Source organism: Strix uralensis, chromosome 2 (assembly GCF_047716275.1).
Source record: "Strix uralensis isolate ZFMK-TIS-50842 chromosome 2, bStrUra1, whole genome shotgun sequence".
NCBI classification, from domain to species: Eukaryota; Metazoa; Chordata; class Aves; order Strigiformes; family Strigidae; genus Strix; species Strix uralensis.
Genome location: NC_133973.1, coordinates 116713972 through 116738033, shown reverse-complemented (window position 1 = coordinate 116738033; position 24062 = coordinate 116713972). Strand labels below are relative to the sequence as shown.

The 24062-nt window shown below is 40.9% G+C and overlaps 1 protein-coding gene across 3 annotated transcripts in view; it reads right to left on the bottom strand.

Moving 5' to 3' along the window:
• LOC141939716 (phospholipid-transporting ATPase IB-like) overlaps positions 1–24062 on the bottom strand; it is a 348121-nt gene that overhangs the window by 323636 nt on the left and 423 nt on the right. The gene's annotated exons all lie outside the window — the stretch shown is intronic.

Below are 24062 nucleotides of genomic sequence, written 5' to 3'. Positions count from 1 at the left end.
AGCCACTCCTGTGCCTATGCCCACAAATACATGATCATCTCACTGTGTCCTGAGCACCTGTAGCACCATCATTCTACACAAAGTCACTGCTTAAATGTATATCTACCAGCTGGTGACCAGCAAGGCACTTTTCCTTCACATGGTCAGTGGGACAGGCAAACAGAAATGCAGTGCAGCACTGGAAGCCAGCACAGCACCCACAGCCACAAGCATAGCTCAGAGTGCTGCAAGTTGTTAAAAAATTAGGAGTTCCATCAAATGAATAACTAGCAATAAAGAAAGTATCTCTCCATTCTACTTCAATGTGGAAAGAAAGTAAGTATATAGGCCAGGTTTCTGGCAAGCCAATGAGAAGGACTACAAGCCAGAAGCCAAATACAACTGGCTTAAGTGCATTTGTTCCTGCTCTGTTGACTTCATGAGCAGTGGCCACAAACCACACCTATTAGCAATTAGTGAAGTCTTGTAGCAGCTAATGATTCTTAAAATCTTGAATGTAGTCCTTTGCAGCTATATTTAGACATAAATTCTATTTGTTATATAACAATTTGGATTCTTAGTACCTTAAAACAAAAATAAGACATTTTGTTTAAACACTTAGACTCTGTTTGAGTAATTTCAGGATAGATTCAGTATCACTGAAGCTCATGGGAGTTCTGCTGGGATGAACTGACAAGTTCTCCACCCATTACACCTCACCATTCCACCCAGTATTAGCTTACCTGCTATTTCATTCTAAAAAGTTAAAAAGCTTTAGCATGTTGACTCAAAACATACCAGATTAGTGGGGGCAACATCTAATGAAAAGATTTAATCCCTTCTCCCTGAGGCTGCTGTTCAGAGAACAGAATGGTTGAACACTGAAAATGCAGCTCTTGTATCATCAGTTTGTCACACGGTATATTCAAGTGGTTTAAGGTCATTTCACCAGTGTATCAAACCCCACTAGTTCAAGCTCAGTCTTCCCCATCACGAAATCAACTTTCCAAATGCAGGTAATGAGCAGGATACTAACTGCCACAGCCACTTGCATTTCAGAGTATTCTCCAGCCAGCACTGCAGGCATAACTGATTTCTGTTCCTTTGTTCTTAGCTGGACATTGTTCAAGTTCAGAAGCCTGCTCTTTGCCCTCCTTCAGGATTTGTCCCTTCAAGATTTATATAAAGAGCCTGTTCAAAAGCATCCTGAGATAACACTTGCATCAAGCACCAGTTGGTTTTCATTATAGCAAACCTTGACAGATGTGCATAGAACTGCCTGCAGGGACAGGAAGACAATTGTTCTAACAGGCATTTGTTAATAATGAAACAGTAGCTGTAGGTTCTTTTAAATATATTTCCCTAGCTTGTATAATCAAAGATTCATGTTCTCTACCATAGACTGGGAAGGGAATTAATTCTCTGAGCAGCTCAGCAGCTAGGGAGACCATAGTTAACCTCTAATAATTTATTAAGATAATTTTCAGTTTCCAGTTAATTTTTATCAGATCATTTCCAAGCTGCCAATAGTATGCCTCAGAGTCAGGAAATAGTAAGCACATGCATGCAAACACATGCAGTACAAACAAGAAAAAAAAAAAAAAATCAATTTCCAGCCTTTTAATCCATGCTATAATGTTATTTGAGTAAGCCTAAAGTCTTTAGTGATGAGTCAGTCAATTCATGTTTATGGAATTTTAATAGGAAAAAGGTATAAGTAACAATTATGGAATCAAAATGATGCACCAAAGCCCATATTACCATAAGATCTACAGAGTACTCAGCTTCTTACTTAAAAATATAGGTATATTAAAATCAGTAAACATGAGATTCACCACAACCTAGTACCCTTCTAAAGGAGACCTTCCTATATTACCCTTCTCTGCAAAAACTACTTCAAATCCTGCGTTCTTTTCAAAAGGTGAGGAGAAGAAATGAAATTGCAAGTGTTTTTCCCAGTGCAAAATGGGAGTCTTAAGAGACAGCCAGGTTGAGCTATCTCCTGTTTTGTGAGGCATCCCTCAACTGGCATTAAGGTCTTTGGTCCCATCTGCTACCTCTTTGCTTACAGCAGACCTGACAAAGTCATATTTTTCGCTTCCCTGCAACCTTTGCAGCTGCATTCTACAGGAGAAAGATGCTTGCAAATTAGTTTTATATACAAGGTTGTCACAAAACACAGTATCACAACTTTTGACAATAAAAGGTTCTAAAACAATCAGGCACAATGAAAGCCCAGGTCCTGTATCAGAAGCTTCTCTTTACTGGGCAAAACCAGCTATACTTTTAGAGTTACTGTTAAACCTCCCTCTTTACATACCACTGTTGCCTCACTGAGTGTGAGGATTCTGACTGTACCCAGAACTGCCAAGTTCCAGCTGAAAGGAAACCAGGATTGTCTCATTTGTCACAGGTCATATGTCTTGCTATAGTCTTATACCACCCCCTTCCCTTATTTCAACTCCACTTCTTAGCTTTCTACATGAAGTTTCCCTTCAGCCACTACCTCAGGCTCCTTGTTATCTAAACAAAGCAGTCCAATCTGATAACCAGAAGCTGTAGATGTGATAAAAAAAAGATGGTTTCCATAGTTTTATGTAATGGCTACAACTTCTGAGAGCAACTTGTCTTTTTCCTAATCTCCTTTTGTTCCAGAGACCAATGCTCAGTTCATTTAACCAGACACCCTGTATACACAGCCCAAGAGGAGAAACCTGATGCTGTTCTGAGTTCTGCTGGTAAGAAAGCAAAAACCCTGTGGGCCTTCTACAAACAAACAGCTACAGTGTAACTGAAAGCAACAATGTAAAAATATTTCACACACCCCCACTCCCCATGACAGTATCCATCTGGTATCAACCCGAAGTGGAAATGAGAGTGGACTTGGTTTGAACGGCACAGTCCTGGCTTTCCTAGTACACTCCCCAAGCACGGGAGATCTGAAGAGCAATACTCCAGTCTTCCCACAAGCCAGAGGTGGCCCAAAAGCATAAAATGTAGCCTCACTGGCTTAGCATATGGAAAGAATGGCTTTTGCTCTTCCAGTACACACTTCAGCCAATAAATTTCAAAATAAATAAAAAAAAGGAAACACAATTTACTGCAGCTTGGAGAAGTTTCTAGTTTTAAGAACTTGGTTCTCCAAGATGTTGACATCTCTGGTCATAAATCCAGCAGGGTACTGAAACATTAATCCATCTCCAAATTTTGACTTCAGGCCTTGATCTCAAGGTTTATAGCAAAGGAGCACACCAAGTCTCACAACAGAGATAATATTGTAGCCTGGAGCCCTAATAACTTGTCTGAAAGAAGAGCATCTTGCTAGAGTATGCTTTTTCAAAATTATTTCCAGTTAAACTGAAGTACACCATAAAATTAAGCAAACTCTGAAGGTAACACCAAGAATAGTCTTGTTCACCTACCACCAAGTTTTGGCTGCTTGCTTACCACTCACTATGTAAGTATGCATCCTTAGAGGCTTCTCATGGTACAGCTCTAAACACTGTCCCATCTACACATACTCAAGTGCAGCTATCATCTTAAAAAATGCATTTTCAAGGATACCTGGCATGCAAAGGAAGAGAGAACAAGCTTTCCAAAAAGCTACATTTTTTCCTAGATTATGCTGGTACTACCTACAGCAAGAGCCTTTGATGTTTACAAAGTGCTTTCCTTTCTAGAAAGCATTATTCATCAAGCAACTGCAGTCAAAATTAAAGCACAAACCACCAATTTTACCTCTATGGAAAAATATGAAAGAGCTATCAGTCACTCATTTTTATACTAGTGGCTGGAAGAAATCTGAGGTAAACATTAACAGTTATCTCAGAGTGAACCTCTGTTCTCCAAGTACTCAAGAGCAGCCTTCCAGTATTGAAATGCAGGAGATGCAGGACTACATCTATTCTTACTGTAAACATATTCACCTCTACAGTGCTGCCAACATATGATACAACAAAACACAGGAGCTAGTTGCACCCCCAAAGCTGCTTTTGTACTTGTACAGCAAGACCACCCCTGCTACGTATACTAAAAATACAGCTTTGTCGGTTGAAGTCATCTCTGACTATGACTTCCATAAAGACGTTCAGGACTGCCAGAAAACATTTCTTTAAATACTGATTTACAAAACCAGGGGCGGGGGGGGGGGGGGGGGGGAAGGTGGAAGCTTGCAGCAAGAACAAATTAGGTCTTAAATTTCACCAGCAGGGCAGCCAACTTGTCACTCACCTTCAACCCAACTGGTTCTCCCTTCCAGTTAACATCAAAACCAATGTACAGAAACCCAGCCTTTAAATGAACAGGAGCAATGTCTATATACATCTATAATCTGAAGATAATAGTGAATAATTATAGTGAACTATTTTCAATTTTTGTGAACTAATACACTGACACCTAGCTTGTGCTCTATTACTAACTTGGGCCACCAAAATATAAGCTAAAGAAGCATGACTATTAATAGATAATCCTTGCAATCCAGTTATCAATGCTTTTGTCTCACTGTTATCAATGCAGTTGCCTCCATATTAAATAGGCTTTCTACTTTAGAAAGCAAAAATATTGATGTGGATGAAGAAGATCAAGTACTTGCAAACAATGTAATACTATCAATAAAATGAACAGGCATTTTTCTTCCATCCTTTTACTCTTAATATCCTCTTGAGTAAACACCAACAGAAGTCAAGGATTTGCCATGTTAAGATAATTCTAGTTGAAGTAGCCTGAAGCCACTACAGCTTCTTGCATTTATTTGTACTTATTTAACCCAGCACTAACAATGCTATAGAGTTGATTTAGCTCATTTTTTATCTCTAGAGGCAAGAACACTAGATTGCTGTAAGGGGGGTTTAACAAAGTCTTCTTAAAGTCACAGGATAAAGCAAAGAAATACATACCTCATATCCTGTGGCAGTAGCATTTGACCTACACCTGAGACTGCTGCCTTCTAACAGGCCAGAAGAGAACTCATTTACCAGCTGAAATACTGTACAAAAATGCCTTTTAATGCTAAAGGCCTCACATACACTAATCTGGAGGGGAACTGCATCATGTACCAATTCTTGCCTAACAAAGCCCTATGGTCTAACTTATGACCTTTAGCCAAAGTCTAACTGAGAAGTTAAGGATTCAGAGATGATGTGCTGTAGTTACAACCACAGAGACAAACCACAGCCTTTTCCCTACAGGTTCTTAAGACAAGTTTAATGCAGCCCTGAGACTCTTCTCATGAAAGATATTCTAATGATTAGTGGATCCATAGGTACTCCCTTATGAGCAATCCTTATTACCTATCAAAAAAGATTGTTTTTAAAAATCAAGTGAATCCACAGCAGGCAAACAGGCTGGCTGTAAGGTAGGGATAGCTCTGGATAATCAGTCTGATCAAGTCTTGGGGAAAGCTGGCTTCAGCTACCACAGGGTAGATCTCAAAGAGCTCTAACAAAATCCAGACTTGCATTAGATGGAAATGCAGTACTGTATATCTTCTACCATCATTCAACTTCAGTTCCCCTCGCCCACTTTAACTAGACTTGAGTCATGTAAGTCCTGTTAATTATTTGCACAGCACACCTACTGTAGACATGCAGGGCATTAGCAGGTACACTCATAACTTAAATACTGACCAAGAGGCAGCAGGTGGGGAAGAAGACAGACAGCATGCAAGATAGACCACCAGCAATACTAATAGCACAATGCCCACTGTTCAGAGTTGGTTAATGAACTAGGCTGCAGGTAATTGACTGGATTTGTCAAAGCCATCTCAGACCAGCCATCTGCTCACTAGGCAGTGCTGTGCAGCAGCCATGAGATACATGGCCAGCACTGCTCCTACCCTTAATGGGGGGAGGTGGGGGTCCTGTAGCTAAAAGCAACAGGCTTGATCAGTAGAGCTGCTAAACTTCCATCAGGCAAAAGCAAACAGATTAGAAAAACAAGGCCAATGCTTTATTAGATTTTAAGGACACGAAGTAAACAACAATTAGTTCAGGGACTCATGTTTGTTCTCTTCTCATGTCTGCACATGTGTGTACAGGTATTGTGGAAGAGCTCAGCAGAAGGAGAACACACATTACAAAAGCACTGTTTCTTCAAAGCATCTAATCTATTCACAAGGATGAATGTCTTGCCCTGATCAGACATGGGTTATAACTGTTATGGGATGAATTTTAACAGTTAATAAAAAACACAGCAGGCTGCAGCCCTAATGCCAACCAAACCAATCCAGGTCCCTCCGCATTTTGTGACAGATCCTGTTGCAAAAGTGCAAATGGAACGCCATCTCTTCATCTCACCACTGCCAACTGCTATCACTGGAAAGGGCTCAACCAACAGCAAGCCAGACAAATGCCTTTCTTAACCCTATTTCATTACTAGTGCTACTGACAGCTGAGACAGCCACATCTTGAACACTGAACTGAGCTGTGGCATGGTAAGGGAATGGCTCTGCATAGTGGAACCAGCTTTGAAAGACAGCGGGGCTCCCTCAGCACTCTTGAGGGCAACTCCTAACTCATCCCTATGAAATGCCCCAGATGTCTCACCTTTTACCCTCACATGTCTGAAACAGCAACATAACATCCCAAAAACCATCAGTCCATGGTCTAGATGATGCTAGTAGAAAAACAATTGTGAAGAAAACATTTAAGTAGCATGACTATATTGGCATACCCTGAGCATGCCAATATACCACACAAGACAGATGAGACTGCCTTTTTAACAAGCCATCTGACTACAAAGTAGGGAACTAAGGTTTAAACAACCTCCCTTGAACCCCAGGGTTTCAAATCTATATATCCCTTCTTCAAGAGGGGGAAGAAAGATTACCACACCTGATCCAGAATAAGGAAGAACTGTTTAATCATCAAGGACTGACTGATGGGTACTGATTAAGCAGACAGCCACAATCTTCCCTCCCAGCATTTCTTCAAGCTACTCATCTCTGCTTGGCAGCTATGTCACACGTAGTGCAGAAGACAACAGGGAATGATCACTTGCAGGAAGAAGAGACTAGGACCTTCTAAACATTTTGGCTCAGCTATTGCAAAAGCAAGGCCTAATTTTACCTCATCGTGCCTCTGTTAGATGAAGGACCTGCTATCAGTACAGGCTGATGGATCCAAGTACTCAGATATGCCTTTGAATGGGCACAGAGCAGATCCTGTCTGCAACACTGAGGTGTTTCACTGCTCACACAAGCCTCTGATCCTACCTAAGAGGGTACCTCACCATCACACTACAAGTTCTAAGCATTGAGTGTTAAGCTAAGAACAGCATATTATTAATCCACTCTATCCTTTCCACTCTGCTACTTTTGCCTTTCTTCAAGTGTGCTTAACACAGAAAAAAGTAGGTATGAAAGAAATACTGGGGAAAAAAGTGAAGTTATAGTCTGTTCTCCTCACTGAGACAACATCTTTTAAATAAAAATCATACCGAGTTTTTGATGAAATACTTAGTAAATCAGATGGAAAACCTGACTGCATGATACCATTACAGAACACACCATGTACCAAGCCACACAGGCTCATGTGGGTTATGTGGTGTATTGTATTTAATAAAGGTTCACTACAACTGTTAGTGGGACTGTTAATGGAACCACTCAAGAGAGGAAATTGGCAACCAATTCATTCTCACTAATTGCAATATACTTTCAGCTATACTTTCAGACAAATGCCTTGCAGAAAACAGCATCATTGTAACTGCCTAGGCTATCATGTTCTTTAACTCTTTTACTAATTTTTCTAATGTAATACTCACTATCTTGAAGTTCAACATAACACAGGGACAGAATTAATAGTGTCTTGTTAATCAGACAGAATATTTTTGTTCTCTACCTTTAGACCAAGGACTGTTCAGTGATCCCAACATGGTGGAGGGAACACCACATCCACATGGATAACTGCATTGAATCCCAGAACTATGAGCATAACCCATGCAGACCCATCACTCTGATCCAGTGAGAGAAGCAAGAAATGCCATCCTCAGTGCAGAGTGGACAACATGGAGTTGACTATTAACAGCAGGAAAAAGAAATAAACCTCAGGCTATTTCAGAGGTCTAGGAGTTAGAGATACATTGCAGAGTGACTCTGCTATCCTATAGCACCATCACAACACAGATAGGGCATGCAGAGAGGTCACACATTCCTCAGATTCATTTTCTTGCACTAACAGTTATTTTCTTCCTTTTGAGGCACCTTAAAACAGGAGTATCTGTCCTGATGTGAGACTTTACAGCCGTCCCCAACACCTGGTTGTTTCCAGAGGACTTTGAGACTAGATTGAAACCACCACCTCTCCAAGAGAAGAGTTACAGCAAGGTGGTGGAGGAATGGGTGTCTGCATTTCAGGTTCCTTATATTTGGACCTAGAAGAGTAGTTTCTGTACTTCCAGCTTTGAGCACCAGATGAAGAATCCAGTGCAGAACCTCTCATGGTGCTTGTAAGTTATCTTTATCACCAAGGAGTACCAAAATCCGAACACAGATAATACTGTTTGAGGCAGCTTAACAAAGACATACATCTGCACAAGGCTCAGGACAGACTTGTGAACTTCATAAAAATCTTCAGTGTAGAACAAGTCTATTTTTAGTTTAATGGATGTATAAACAGACTTCCAAAACAGAAATTCAACAGCAGTTCTATGTTTAACCAAGGACAAGAGAAAAGCTGCCATCACACGCCTCTGCCTGTCCCCTGCAGGAAAAGAACACTACTGACAGATAAGAGAGGCTTACAGGTTTTGCAGTATCAGGCAGCCTTATCTTTGCTCTACAGCCTCAGTCAGAAGATCAGATCAGGGATGACATTAAAGCTTATTGAGCTACAACCTCATGTGGATTCTTCCTTTTCCCTTTGAAACATGTTATATGAAAAATATACTTATCAGTTATTTTAATACTGCAGTAATAAGTATTATTTATCCAACTGATACTGTTATGCTGAAGTCCTATAAGTATAGCTGGAGAAGTTTTCCCCAATAAAGTATTTTTATTAGAAAAATCCCAACCCAATAAGCCTTCTTATGCTAGTTGTTCTTCCTGGAACAGCTATGTTTTCTGCAGCATCTGTACTGGATGAGTTAAAGCATTCTTTTCTCTTTTTTCCCCTACCATATTTTTTTCCCCTCCTAAAGAGAGATAATAGTCTCAGTGGCTTGACCTCTAAAAAATATGTTATAATCCTCCTACAGGTTTTTCTGGGAAGCCTATAGAGCAGGCCCTGAACTGTTACAGGCAGGTGTCAATGAATTTGATTTAGGCAGAGTTATGCCAACTGGACCAGCTGGCACAATGACCATACAGGTCTCCTGCTCGTTCAATGTTTGTTTTCTATCAGATCAGGATTTAGCTTGACCTATTCCACCATTCCTGAATATTAAGTACATTTGTACTGCATCCATCTGTCAATTCTGAGACATTCTAGTACCTGTCCACAATAGGCAGAGTTTTATTGGAACTGCTACCAAAATGAGCAAAGACAAGAATCACAGACATTTTCAATATTTAATTATCTAGTATTGCATAGGCTGCTGTGGATTTAGAGGAAATTATGCTTATGACTCATACACTAGCACTGGAGGAGTTTTTCATAAAAAAGTAGCCCTAGGGAGGAGAAGAAAAAAAGACCAAGACAACCTATCACTGCTGAAAGCTGAACACCACCACCTAGCTGGCTCAGTTTCCAATGACAGTGCGTTCATCCAGGTACAGCAAGCACTGCCGTTTCATTCCTAAGAAAGTCTTGCCAGCTAGACTTCAGTCACTCTTCTCTTTCCTTTCGTTCAGTGCAAGGAATAGTTTAAGAAGTCTAAAAGGGGTTCTAAACTCTCCAGGACAGAGTTTCAGACAGTCTTCAGACCGTGCTGAGTTGTATCCATTCCTGAATTAAATACAGGTTGCTTGAGTTTCTCCTTCCTTCATGATGGAAATACCTATTGAAAGGAAAATAGTCATTCCCACCCCCAGTATAAGCTTCACTTTTTGTTTTTAAATAAAAGATGAAAGCAAGCAGCCAGTTCTCTCAAGTAACTACCGGGGACAAATTTAATACAGCATTTTTTTCTGAAAGCCTAGAAGCCTTCTTTCTCTTCTCTCCAGACTATTACAGAAAATATTTGCTCATATATGAGCAGGAGTCCCCTACTAGTAAGCATTAGTTTGCTATACCATGTTTAGAGAGCTTCAGAAATATTACTACTACTTTATTTCCACATAGCTGTTCTACTTCACTGTGAAGAGCAGAGCTAATGAATGGAGAGAAATCCCCTCCATTCAATTACTGTCTTAAAATTGAGTTCATTGTTAATGCAACAATTGCTCACCACTAATTTAGCCTTACACACTAATAAAGCTTAAGGACTTTCTCACATTAAGTATACCTTTCATCTTTAACATAACTTCTACTATGTAGCTGTTGAAAACCACTGTTGTAGTGCCTATGTCACACAAGTGACAGCAACAAAAACACAGAACTACAGGAAGGGATTATTCAGATACAGATTAATAATTATTTGTTCTCTAGTTTAAGTTTTAGCTACACTTCTACCAAGCAGTATTTAATCACAGATACAAAACCCAAACCATTTCAGTAAAAACAGACATATACTTTGCTTACTACAAGACTCTTTCTGTATTTCTGAATGAACCTTCCTATGAGGAAAAGAAACTTCCAGCTTTTCCATGTAGGAAAATGAAGAGAAGATAAGGAGAGTCAGTATCTACCCCAAAGCACTAGAAACAAATACATTAAAAATACATTTTTTTTTCAATAAGTGCAAGTTTCCCTCCCTTCAAACACTAAAATAAACTTACCTGACTGAAATCCCAAACTAAAAAAAAGAACAAGTAGTTCTATGTACTACAGCTTATACTACCAAAACCTCTACAAGACATGACCTTCTATTTCCTTTCTCCTCTTTTAAAGTCTTATCTGTGTGCATTAGCCTCTCTCACCCACAAATTAGGGGGCTGAGGCTCATTAGTGTAAACAGAGCTGTAATAATTGGCATCAGGTAGAATGTGTATCTAATTAAGTCTCTTTTCTGGTGAGTACTTAAAAACACAACCTATTCAGGTTGAATGGTGACTATATTACTCCACATGAATGACAGTTTTAAACAACTTTTACTGTTCCACTGATTTTGTAAGTGTTAGTATTATTGCAGCTGTCTTTTACAGTTTATTTTTTAATTTATTTGTAGCAGTATATGTGTTAAAACCTTTACAAGCAACCATAAATGGTTGTTGTTATTTTTTCCTCATATATTTTCCTCAAGAGCTCTTGACCTCTTAACTGATCTATTATTTGAGTCTTCTTTTACAGTTCCCCTTAGTATGAACTGATTTGTTTTTTTACAGGTGTACATAATAGAAAAACTCCTTTAATATCTCTTCCTATCTTTTGGTGTATGAGACACTTCTACAGCATCTATTTCTGCTTTGACCTTAGTTTTAGCTACTTGCTTTTCTTCTGTTAATCCAATTCTATTTTTGGGTATAGCCTCAGTCACAGCATAGTCTTCTCGTTGAAGCACTGCCAATCTTCTTAATGTAGGACTTCCCTTCCCCCTTCTTCAGGTTCTTAATCACTAATCTCAAATTTTAGTTTAAAAACTGATACATCAATTTTCTTATTAGAACTGTTTATGTAGGAGTAGAATCATTGTTAATAAGCTATTTAAACAATAAGAAATAACGCTAAAAACTACAGAGATATAGCTTATAAAGTGCCCTTGTAAAAATAAACCTTTACAAGAAACAGAGGATGAAATAAAAGGTCATGCTGTATTTGTCTCTTCCAGAATACCCACATGGACTTGGTTTCATGAGGTCTGATACCACCAAAGCCAGACGGCAACTATGAAAAAAATGTAACCCTAATGGCTGCAAAATTATGTGACTAAAGAAACCTTTTCATATACCATCTTCTATTTCCCAGCACCATACAAACACTGTGTAGCTACTTGTAATCTTCATATTGACCCCATGAAGTACGTAACTGAAGTTATTCCCTTGTTCTGGAGACGCCGATGACAAAATACTTGGAACTGAAGTGAAACAGCTTTAGTTCCCCATGAACACAGAAGCTACATCACTTTTGTCCTTTTCCACCTCAGTAAATTTTGTGGCTTCTGCTTAGGGTAAGTACTAATATTTTATTACTGAGTTTCTGTATGAATTCTGATGAAAATAAAAGATATGGTTGTTTACAATTGTTGAGTCCCAAATTAATGATGTTGTACACTCCAATAGTACCATCTGCCCTGTCTAGACGTGAACTGGGCCACAGAAATATAAATCTTAGCATCTCACCAGCAGACAAAACTGATGTCCTCTAATGGAATGAGGCAGAAATTCAGCAGGATGATTGTGTGTAAAGTGCTGGGTGTCTGTCCTAGTTTGAGTGAGTGGTGGGGGTTTTTTGGTAGCAGGGGAGGGGGTACAGAGGCGGCCCCCTGTGAGAAGCTTCTGGAAGCTCCCCTCGCTCCAACTCTGACCTGCCTTTGCACCAAGGCCAGGCCAATTAGCTGCATCTCTGAGATAACGTATTGAAGAAGGGGAACCTGGGAGGAGTTGTAGGAGTTGTGAGGAGAACACCTGTGTGAACTCTGGGGTCAGTGGAAGAATGGAGGAGGAAGGGGGGAGGTACACTGGGGCAGAGACTCCTCTGTAGCTTGTGTGAGATGGCAGGGCCACCCTCCTGCCATCCATGGGGGTCACCAGTGGAGCAGATGCCGATTTGTGGCCTGTGGGGGGCCCCACGCTGGGACAGGTGACTGCGCCTGAGGAAGGCCGGGACCCCGTGGGAAGAAGGCCCCGCTGTTGTAGTTCAGCACTGGGAGGACCCACACACCTGTGGGAGTGACTCATGTCCGAGTTGGTTTGTGGAGGACTGTCTCCTGTGAGAGGGGAACTGCGTTGGAACAGGGGAGCAATGCCAGAAGTTTCCCTGCCCCGAGGTGGAAGAAGCGGCAGCACTGACTGCACCCCATTCCCCACCCCCTGAGCTGCTGGAGGGGAGGAGGTAGAGATATCAGGAGCAAAGCTGAGCCTGGGAACAGGGAAGGGTGGGGGGAAGGTGTTTTCAAGATGTCCTACTCTGTTGTGTTGTTGTTGTTAGTGTCTGTATTAAATTTATGTTCTTTTTTTCTTTCCCTAATGAGTCTGGTTTTTGCCTGTGCCTTACAAAGGATGACATCATCCCTCCCTGTCCTTATCTCAATTTTCTGGGCCCTCTGCCTTCCTCCTTCCCAGCTCTGAGGGGGAAGGGGGGAGTGAGCAGCTGCGTGGTGCTCAGTTGCCCTCTGAGTTCAAACCATGGCACTGTCTCACAAAGGACTTTTGTTTTATGAAAAAAAAGGTTCTGGTAGGAAGAAGGTCTAAGATTAACTCTGGCCTTGGCTTGTCAGGGATCTCTCTACATAGGAGATGGCATGATGGCCTAGTAAAAGAGTTTAATGTCTCACTAAACAACAGCAGTCATAGCAGGAATGGCCAGTTTGCAGAACTTGGGAACCTGGCTGTCTAATGAACCAAAAAGTACCAAAAGGAGTACTAAATTATTTAAATCCTATGCTACTTAGCACTTACACAAAATTGCACTGTCTCAACAAAATCATACCAGACCTATTATTGCTGCTATTTTATTCCCATTTTTCTCTCTTTGGGGTTTTGGCAAAAAGCCCTCAAAGAAAATGGTTTAGGTAATCATCTGGCAGGCCAAAACTTCAACAAAACCATCCAGTGTTCAGGACTTCAGAATCTTCTTCTTCTCTGGAGCTCTGGATGAACAGTCTTTCTTGATGGTGAAAGTTTAGGATTGTTGAGGTCCCTCCTGCAGTTCAGGATTGGAACACTTACTGCTCTCTCCCATGCCATGCCAGATGCTCTCCTTTGCATCTAACTCAAACTCCTACCAGAACCAATGTGGGTAAGCACACTTAAGGGAGACAGCATGCAGTCAGTGATGGAAATGGATAGCAATTTAAATGTCAGGTGCATCTACTGTGAGACAAAAGAGACATCATCTGCTTTCAATGGAAATCCTTCAACTAAAGAGACCCACTGTAGGATCTCAGATTTTGCAGATCTCCTATGAGATACTCAGTCAGAGAGAGGGAATGGTAACAGGGAGATGCTGTGTATGGAAGATGCTGCATACACAGTCCCAGCTACCAGAGACCTGTGATAGAAGAGCTCCCTGGCATGCATTTGGGGAAAGCATCATCTGTGTTATTGAGCAATTTTAGGTTGATGGCACGCATTACAACTCACAGTAGCAAGCTCTTGATAAACTGGCATTAGGAGGGTTAGGAGACATGTGCCATCCTACCTCCTGAGTAGGTAGCGTATAAAGCTCCCTTGATGTTTGATTGCCAGCTGTATCCAAAGGCTGTCCATATTCCAGAGTGAAAAAAATACACTGACTGGAATTCAGGATGTCAGAGAATATAGTCCAGGCAGCAGGACACTCTCAGAGTTTATATCTCTTTCTGCACACAGTCACACTAAAAAAGTCAAAAGGCAGAGGTTCTTTACTATGGTTCTCTACCCTGTGGTTTGTAGGGACATACGCATTTTCTTTTATCAGTTCAGACTACTCCCTTGGACAGCCACAGCTGTGCTGCTTTGTAGTGACTTCATGTTGTCCTCTTTTGGCTTCCAGAGAAATTTATTTTCTTCCTGTTGGCAGGACTTTTAGGGATACTGACTGCCTCCTTCCCCCTCTGCCACCATGCTCTTCCATTATTTTACAGTTCTCATGTTATTGCCTTTATGAACTTTTTGATATTTTCCAAAACAATTATTGGTCATTTTTGAGTAAGAAATTAAACTGAAACTGAAATGACAGCAGACACCACAGATCATCCCAGTCCTAGCATGGTAGAAAAGAAGTACTGGAATATACTGCATATGATGGTTGTTATTGTTCAGTCAAAATCAGATAATAAGTGCGGGTGCTATTTTACCACCTACTTCTGGAAAGCTCAGTGTATACAGTGTGTTTCCCACACATGAGGTTCCTGGTTCTGCATGGTGTTTAAAAATACAGACCTAGAAGCAAAAGCCTGTTAAAAAGTTCAGATCATCCTATTCCAGATGATTATTTTATAGTCCTTTACATATACCGATCAAATTCAGCTATGAGATCAAGCTAGATTTCTTTCCCATCATTCTTTCTGGAAAGATATTCTAAACAGTTGTCTTATATTTAGAAATATGTGTATTACTTTTAGACTAAATGTCTGTGAAAGTTTGTTCTTGCATCAGCACTATGCTCTAGTCGAAATAATTTTTCTCTCTCTTGACTATATGTACAGAAACTTAACTGTTTAGATGATAGCTAGGCTGACAGAAGCTTGCGTTTGGTAGCTGGCAAGTAAAATACCAAAATACTGTGAAGTTCACAATAAATACAGAAGTATTGACCAAACTGAAATGACATATTCTGTCCTGAAGAGCTTCATCACAATCAGAACATCAACTGTAGTGACCCTTGAGTAATGTGGATCTATACACTATGTTACGAGATTACATTGCCCTCACCGTCTCCAGAAAATGTATTTTTAATTCTTCCTATTATAAGGGCTCGACATAATGACCTGAAATTATATACAACTCCAATTTCTCAAGATGAAACATATCTAATATAACTCTAAAATAATGAGTTTCTTTGCACATTTGCATGTTAAAAAATTTACCAATAATTGCACTTTCCTGAAGTGTCTTTATTTGGGACTCCAAAATATTTTTGCTTTTTCTGTAAGAAATCAAGTCTTTCTCCTCAAATCTTTCAGCTCTTTCTAGCCACTCCTTTCTCTTTCTGAAGACCGATCACCCCCTTTTGTTACCCTAATGAAGATTTGTAGGGTTTAAAATCTTTTGAAAGATCGGATAAGCAAATTTCAGATTTGTAAATAAAAGAACAAGAGGGTAAGAACCTTTTCGTTTACTAAAGAATGTGTGAAAACTTCAGCAAGGGTGAGAATTTTAGTTAAGGAGTGAAGAGTGAATAGTCCCTGCTCTTCAGGCAACACAGAATTAGGATGAGTTTGACTGGGGGCAGGGAGGGAGAAGGACAGCACCATCTCCTCCTGTCTGCCTGGTAAGCTCTTAGAAAAGCTCTTTGTTCCCCCTACCACCAGGCAGACAAATGGTACAAGGATGGCTTTCAGGTGCAGACCTGTATTAGTGAAACTCTGGGAACAAGATTTAACCGCTAATCTGTAAAGCTGGACTGGTCCTCTCCCCAGTCTGGGGAGCACCACATACCTTAATTCCCCTGTCTTTCTGTCCCTCTTCAAAACAAGGCACCAGGATTGAGGTCAATGTATTTCAGTTCAGTAGCCACGGAACCACTGAAGCAGGAACTATTCTGAGCCTTCCCAGTGATGCAGAAAAGTGGAGTAAATGACAAGTGGATTTCAGTTTAAAGCTTCCAGGTTAAGTCCTGATTTCCATCTGTGTAACTGATATGACAAATGCAGATGTAGCCTTTGTATCTGTTTCACAGTTATGATGGCTGCTGTTGACTTTGCAGATATTCTTTCAGCATTCTTTGTCTTCCATTTACAAATAAACTGCATCTATTAAGGTGACGTTTGCATAGAGTATTTAAAGGCAAACAAAAGCCTGGGGTATTTGTTTCATATATCCTTCTTATAAGCATCAGGTTGGATGCTCCTAGATCTCACAGGCACAGGGTGCTGGATTGCCTTCACCGCGCTTCATATGAATAAGCAGAACAGCGCTGGGTGAGCAGGAGATAACACCTGAGCCCTTCTTCTATTCAAAGTAGCAAATCAATCAGGGTGGTGTTATTGTAATGAGATAAACACTTTTGCTTTCACTCTTTGTGACTACCTACTTATTCACTGAAATGAAATAAATGGGTTTGGTCATCTGCATTTGAGAGATTCGGAATTAAAAAATCAAAACCTTCCAGTCAGTTTTCAGCAAAATGTAAGGCCACCTTCTCTTCCTTACAGAACCTATACACCAATTTCAGTCGTGTTAATCCTGATTTACAACACTCTAAAAGAAGGTAGATTCATCAGACCAAATCCTTGGCTAAAGGAAACTGACATACTTTGTTGTACCTATTATGAATTACAAGTCTGACCCAATCATGGCTCCTCCATTCTAGTCAAGTGGAAGACAAGTTATTTGTTTGCACTTTGCACTGATGCCCCAGTGCAACAATTTCCAAGTTGTTCATGAGAACTAAAAATAACAAAAATATCCTATGCAAGGATGGAAAGTAGTAGAAATATCTTAAAAAATCCACAGTATGTCTTGTGATTCTTCAGCACAACATGAAGGTATTGAGACTAATTTACTGACACCTCATGTTCTTTCTAATTTAAACTAGTTTTAGTGCTCACTGCAAGGACAACTACATTGTTAAGAAACACCTCTAGCTGTCTGGAAATCGTCCTTTGAATGTCATATACTTGTATGTGACATTCTAACCATATGGATTATGTCACTTCTCCAAGAAGTGCAAATAGGTAGTTTGCTTGGGTCACTCATTAAAATCTGTATCATGTCACCTTTGCCTTATCATGCCTTCACTTGAAATACAAAACTCAGCATCTTCTCTGTTTTCAGGTGTGCTCACTCTGTTCTAGCTTCCAGTATTCACATTAAAAATGTCCAGAATCAAGAATTACTGCCATGGTAAGACATGGGTCTAAGCCTGAGAGCCAGGACCTTCCAAACAGGCAGGCAGCTATCCACTCCTTAGGCTGGAAAGAAACTGCCCAGGAACTTTTCTAGTAAACAATTCATTATGAAAAGGTGGCAATAGTGCTAATCAAAAAACTGAAAGCTTTCCAAACAAATACTGGAATAACTGTTCGAATAAGAAGTTTTCAATACTGATACTTTGTTTTTTCAGTTTGCATTAAAAAAAAAACCTTACACAATTTTACTTTTTTTTTCTCAATCTTCCACGTCAACAATCTTTCACAAGTTATCCTTTGAGTGTACCAGCTGAGAATCGGTTATCTAAAGCTCTCAGATGGCATGTCTTACATACCTGCAACTGCTCAAAAAGGTTTAGCTAGAAAAGATAAGAGACTGAAAGGAAAACATTTGTGTTGATAAAAAGGCAAGGCACACTTAATGGCTGTCCCAGAAGCAGAAAACTGTTGCTGCAGAGATGTTCAGCTGCCTTGCAAAGTCTAATATATTGCTCTGCTCTACCATACAAGAAAGATTTTGTGATTAACTATCCCTTGAAAGAACCTGTCAGCAATCAGGCTCTACAGACACTGTCTGTAACAGATATTCTGATATTTGTACTACTACAAACTAATAAAAATGTGCCACAATGCAACATGGTACAGGAAAACAAATATGAAACAGTAATCTCTTATAATAATAAAGCTAACACAGGCGCTAGTAATCTTCACAAGTAGCTAATCAGTACTCTCAGATAAGATTATTTAGAGGGTATACTTGACAGCTCAAAGGGAGCTGAACCAGCTAAGAGTACCACTGTGTAGCAGGCCTAGGGAGTATCACTTGACAACCTTCCAGAAGAGCTGAAATGGATGACATGGTTGTTTATAGGGCCCTCAGCAAGTCTTTACTACAGTAAAAATGCCTTGTGAATTGGTAACTGATTGGAGAGTGATCAGTTTGAGATGCTGCCATCAATTTTCAGATGACTATCCAAAACGCCATGTAGAGTCAATGGGAGCTGTCAGCTTGAAACTTCTTGGGGAGGGAAGAAGAGTTAATTATCAAAAAAAAGAAATGCTTTAAATCAGCACCATTTCTGAAGCCATCGATTTCCATGTAAGAACTCCCTACAGAGTTAGCAGAGATCAAGACTGTACTCAAACCTCGTGGCAATGAAAATGCCACTAAATGACTGTTCTTCCTGTATCCAGTAAGGGCAGTTCCATTGTCTTGGAGATACTCGCGGACCCTGAACAGACAAGCACGTTTCCTTGCAATCATTTTACTGTCAGATGTTTTAATCCTGCATGGAATTACAACAGCATTACTGCCAAATCACACTAGCAGGGGAGTACTTTTAGGTCTACCCAGAAAATGAGAAGGACACTGACTCACCCAGCACAGGGAAGTACACTAGAAGCAGGTACTGCTAGGGAACTAAAATCTGAAAGAAAAGTCCTGTGGAGAGAGAGTGAAACAGAGAACAAATAATATAGTTCCTATAAATAGACACTACATGTATCTGTTTTCAATAAAGTTACGAATATAGTCAAATAGCATAACATAAGAGAGTTCATATATTGGCTATACAGTGGAGTGGAAATTTTTATTTTTATTAAATACATTTCATTTAATTTTAAAAACTGAAGGCTAGTTAAATCTCTTATCTCTTCAACTAACTCCTAAATAACTGTGTCCCCCACCATCTGAGTGGTTTAATGGACTTATTCATGATCTTACCTTCCCCGTTACAGTAAGGCAAAAAGTATTTCTTCTGCCACACTACTTAGGGCCTTGTTTATTTATCAAGTTACTCCACAGTAAACATGCATACAACATCTTTTTCTAATTCAGTGTTGTCAGCAGACGTATTTTAAATTCCCTCCTATCCTAGTGCAAACCAACTTTCATAGCCAGACAAGCTTTGAGTTACCCAAGACAGCAGAAGTTCAGGTTGTCCTCCAGTTAGCCTTGTCACTTGTCACCACCTCACTTGACAGTTGAGCAAGATCTCACACTACTTGAGAAGACTCCACTTTGTGCTACTATAGAAACATAGTAATAAACATGGGGTTTATTGTGATGAGGTCTGGCTGAAAAGACGTAATTGTCACTGGTGTTTATGGAAATAGGATCGGGCCTTTGATGTGATTGAATAAGCTGCACATTATACTACGTTATGTGCCAGGTAAACATGGATTAAAAGAAACGGGAGCTCCCTAACACTGACACAAAATTACCACCACACAGTTTGAGTGTGTGCATAAAAACACACGTACTTTAGTCTTCCCCTGGAAAAACTTTCTCATCATAGGACAGGATTTCAGTGTGCCAATGCTGTGGTTGCAATCATCTTGCTAGATGTTTCTGTAACTCTTGGTAACGTTAATGGGCATTAAATGTATTTGCTGAGGAAGTACACCCCTCTGCTTAGTGCCCACTGTCAGTATGCCTGCCAGGTGCATTTCTCACAGCAGAATAAGGCTTTTGCTCTTAGTTAAACATTAAAATGTTTAGATTTTAGCAATCTGTTTGCTCAGCACTGTGCTGACCCCATTCATAGGGTTTGTTTGCTTAAAAATGCATTCAGGACAACTGCTAATCTGCCTGCAAAAGATGCTGTAGATATCCTGTGAGTTCAGGTGACTTTAGTGAGCTTCACAGCGAAAGCTTTAGCCTTGACCGTGCTTCTTACACTGTCCGAACCTGACCTCCACAATAGCAAAATGCACCTTTGGAGCAGCAACAGCAATATGTAAGTAGTGCAAAGCTAAGTATTTCACCTATAGCTACTACATGTTTTACTTGTATCTATAGGAATTATGCCTAACCTGTAAATGACTACAGATGAAAGCTTTGAGCAAAATACAAGTGTCTGTATGCTACTACAACTGCTCCGTATGACAGTTCCCAACAGTTGCAGTCATGGTAATGTATTATCACAGCACAAAACCAGGATCTAGTCCAAAGAGGTTCTTACATAGACATTCCTCTGAGAAAAGAAAGAGACGGATCCTTTACAATCAGAAGGGAGTAAGACTCTGAGACAGTTGCTGTTCTTAAGACCAAATACACAGCATAAAATATAAGCAAGTATTTCAGGGGAAATATAGATGGAAAAGGTATAAAAGGAGTATGATTTCATACCATGAAATCGTGTTTGTATTTCAGCTCCTCAAGTCCTGAGAGAAAATTCTGCCACTACCTTTACACTAAAAATATTTCTTCTTGCTGATGTGCACCACTGAGCAGTTGAAAAAGACCACAGTAAATGACATCAAGATCATTTGTACCTTTAATCTATTCTAAAGCTGGAATTCAAAATTTTTTGTCTAAAAATAAAAATGCTATTGTGTAATCATCCAATGTGTTATTGACAGTTGCTTATTTTTAGTGACTTTAAGGAGGCAGGAAGGAGGAGAACAAGTTAGTCTTTGATGTCTGTGGTTCCAACAGTAAAGAGCTGGGGACTTCTTTGAGAATAATTTAAATCTAATCAATTTAGCTCAGCTGGTACAATATTACACCAACAAAAAGATTTAGTTGTACCCAAAAAAAAATCAATTAATGAGCAAATGCATAAAAAAGAAGAGGACTGATCATTTGAGTAGCAGGAGCTGACTTGCCATCTCTAAATTCTCCTTTTCACATCATCTGCTTTTCTGTGAAGTCCTTTGTACTGGTGTTAAGCAGGTTTAAAACTCTGTCAAATATATCAATTACATTTTATACTGTATTAGCACATGTGGAAGCACACTACAAAATGCAGGAGGGTAGAAAATCACAACTGGATCTGACATGAAAAGACATCATTAGACCATCACAGAGATAGTGTTCTCCTTGACTGAAGAAGAACGTCTGTAAGCTATTGCAGTACTTCATACAGTATGAAAATAAATTTCTGTGATTCAAACTAAAAGCTAATACTTTAAGATTATCAAAACTCTCTCAAATATAAACAGAAGTAGCAAACTGCAAGAATTTAAAGCAGCAAACCTCTTCTAAAAAGGAAAGAAGGTAGAATATTCTGAAACAGAGGTGCCAAGAAAACTGCAGTGGATGCAGACAGGGTTACCTGACCCTAAGGATGACAAAAGGGTGACCAGTCCCCCCCTCCACACCATTCAGCTCAGAAGAACCTTCAGATTTTGCAGTGCCACCACACAACCACATCTGAACTGCTTTTCAGCTGATAGTTGCTCAGTCTCCAAATGTGTGCTTTTACAGTTGGGTTCACGCAGCCCAGAGCCCCTCATAAGAACCTGCTCGGTCCACACAGACAGCAGATCTGCACACCAAGCCACAGCATGCTGTGAAAAACAGAGCCTTCTGCATCTGTTCCCTGTGGCCATTCGAGATCATACAGGCTGGTAGTGAGCCACATCAGCACTGATCCAGGTAACCATCTGATGGCTAACGGTGATGCAAGCAATGCAGTGGGAGTATGCAGGAAAAGGGAAGGCAGGACCTTCTCTCTGGGCAGCAGAGAGCTTGCCTCCGGTTGTCCTAAGCCACCAGAGTTGGCTCTGGTGTCCTAAGTCAACTACAATCATATCCTTTAATAAGTCTATGTAATAAATTACACAGACCTCTATTATGTATCTTCATAGGCATTATATATACCTATACTAGATATTACTCTTGTTATCCTCAGAAAAATATTCTAAATAGGAAATGTATTGTTCACAACTGAGAAGCAGTGATTTTAATGCTAACCAGCAACCCCCATCTTTCTTCAGAGTATCATCAAATTTGGATTTCACTTATGTGAAATGAAGGGAACATGTGAAAGTCTAAAGCTGTGTATAGATAAATCCCAGTCAGAAGACTGTGTGTGTGCCTCAGGCACCCAGAGCATGACTGAGGTGCAACTTAACCACCTAGATCCACAAGTATGACTTACAAGAACTGAAGCTGAAACTCCTTATGTATCCCATGTTCAAGCTAAACATTCTCCAAGTGCCAAGCATTCAGCATCTGAAGGGCCGGCTATAGGTGAGGGCACCTAGGCTTGGATTCCAAACGTTAGGTCACAGATATGCTGAACTGCAGCTCTGGGAGAGGAGCCTCCCTGTCCCAGGACAGGATTTCAGATCGGACTGCAGAAGTGGACCAACCCCAAGCACTGGAAAGTGGAATCAGCTTAACTACAACTGTTTCATCTGAATGGCTTATGCTGAAGTAAAGCTGGTAGTGTACTAAATCCTACTCTGAAACCTTACCATTTCCTATGAGCTGGCATTACACACCTCTTTGCTTAGCATCCTGCTTACTTCAGCAGCTACTGCAGAAGTCCCTGAGGTTCTGTCCTTATTAGCAGGCTGTGAGGCCAAACAGGGGAATATCACTAGAGTGACCAGGTTGTGACGAGGAGCCAAGGGGAAGGTGGCTTCTCCTTCAAGCTAGCTCTAGCCCAGTTCCATAGGCTGAACAGCTACGAGTAGCTGGAGGACATCTTCCAGTTCAAGCGTCATCCAAAAGCAATCCAGCAAATGCTCTCCAAGGTGCTCTGAGATTTAACCCAAAGTAGAGCTGATCAGGAAACGTGCTTCAAAAGCACGTTCCTTATTCAAGCAAAAAGTGCTGAAGGAGCACTATATTTACTCACCGCAGGGATTGTATTAGGCACCTAAATATTTTGCACAGAGTGTCTCAGCCTTTTACTGGACCTGTCTGTAAGTCACAGACAATGTCACTGATGCTTCACCTATCTCTAAGTAAAACAGATACCACAAGTGAGTTCTGAATGCACCTTGGTCCTATAGAAGTCAGTAGAAGTCCTTTGGGACCAGACTTACCCCTTCAAAATATTCTATTTTTGTCTGTTTTCTTATGAACTAGTTGGAAAACATTTTCCTGAATGAACCTTATCACGTACCTCTCCGTAAGCTCACTGCAGTGCCTGGTGCCCTCCCCACTCCTGACCACAGGACGGAGGCCCCTGACAAGCCCGGTGGCGTGCGGGGCACCCCTGACTCCCCCTCCTCCGCCGGCGGTACTGCCCTCTGTCCGGACGCCCACCAAGGAATTCTGTCAAAAACTATCACAACCAAGAGAAAGAAGGGGAACAACCCCTTGCCCCCTCCGCAGTGCCATCACGAGAAGGCAGCACCCAGGCTGCCCGTCGGAGCTTGCCCGCCACTTGCCCGGACCCCGCCGTCCCCGGGAAAGGGCTCGGCACTGCCCGTGCAGCAGCGGGCCAGGGTGGCCCGGCCCTGCTGGGTGCCCGGTGGGTGCGGGTGCTGGCGGGCAGGGAGCCCCGTGGGGGGGTGCCCAGAGAGATGCCAGGGCCCTGCTGGGTGCAGTGACTGGGAGGGCGGGGGCGTGGGGAGGCCCCGAGGCTGGGGCCGGGCGGAGGGTGCCCGGTGCCCCCGGGGCGCAGGGGCCGAGCGGG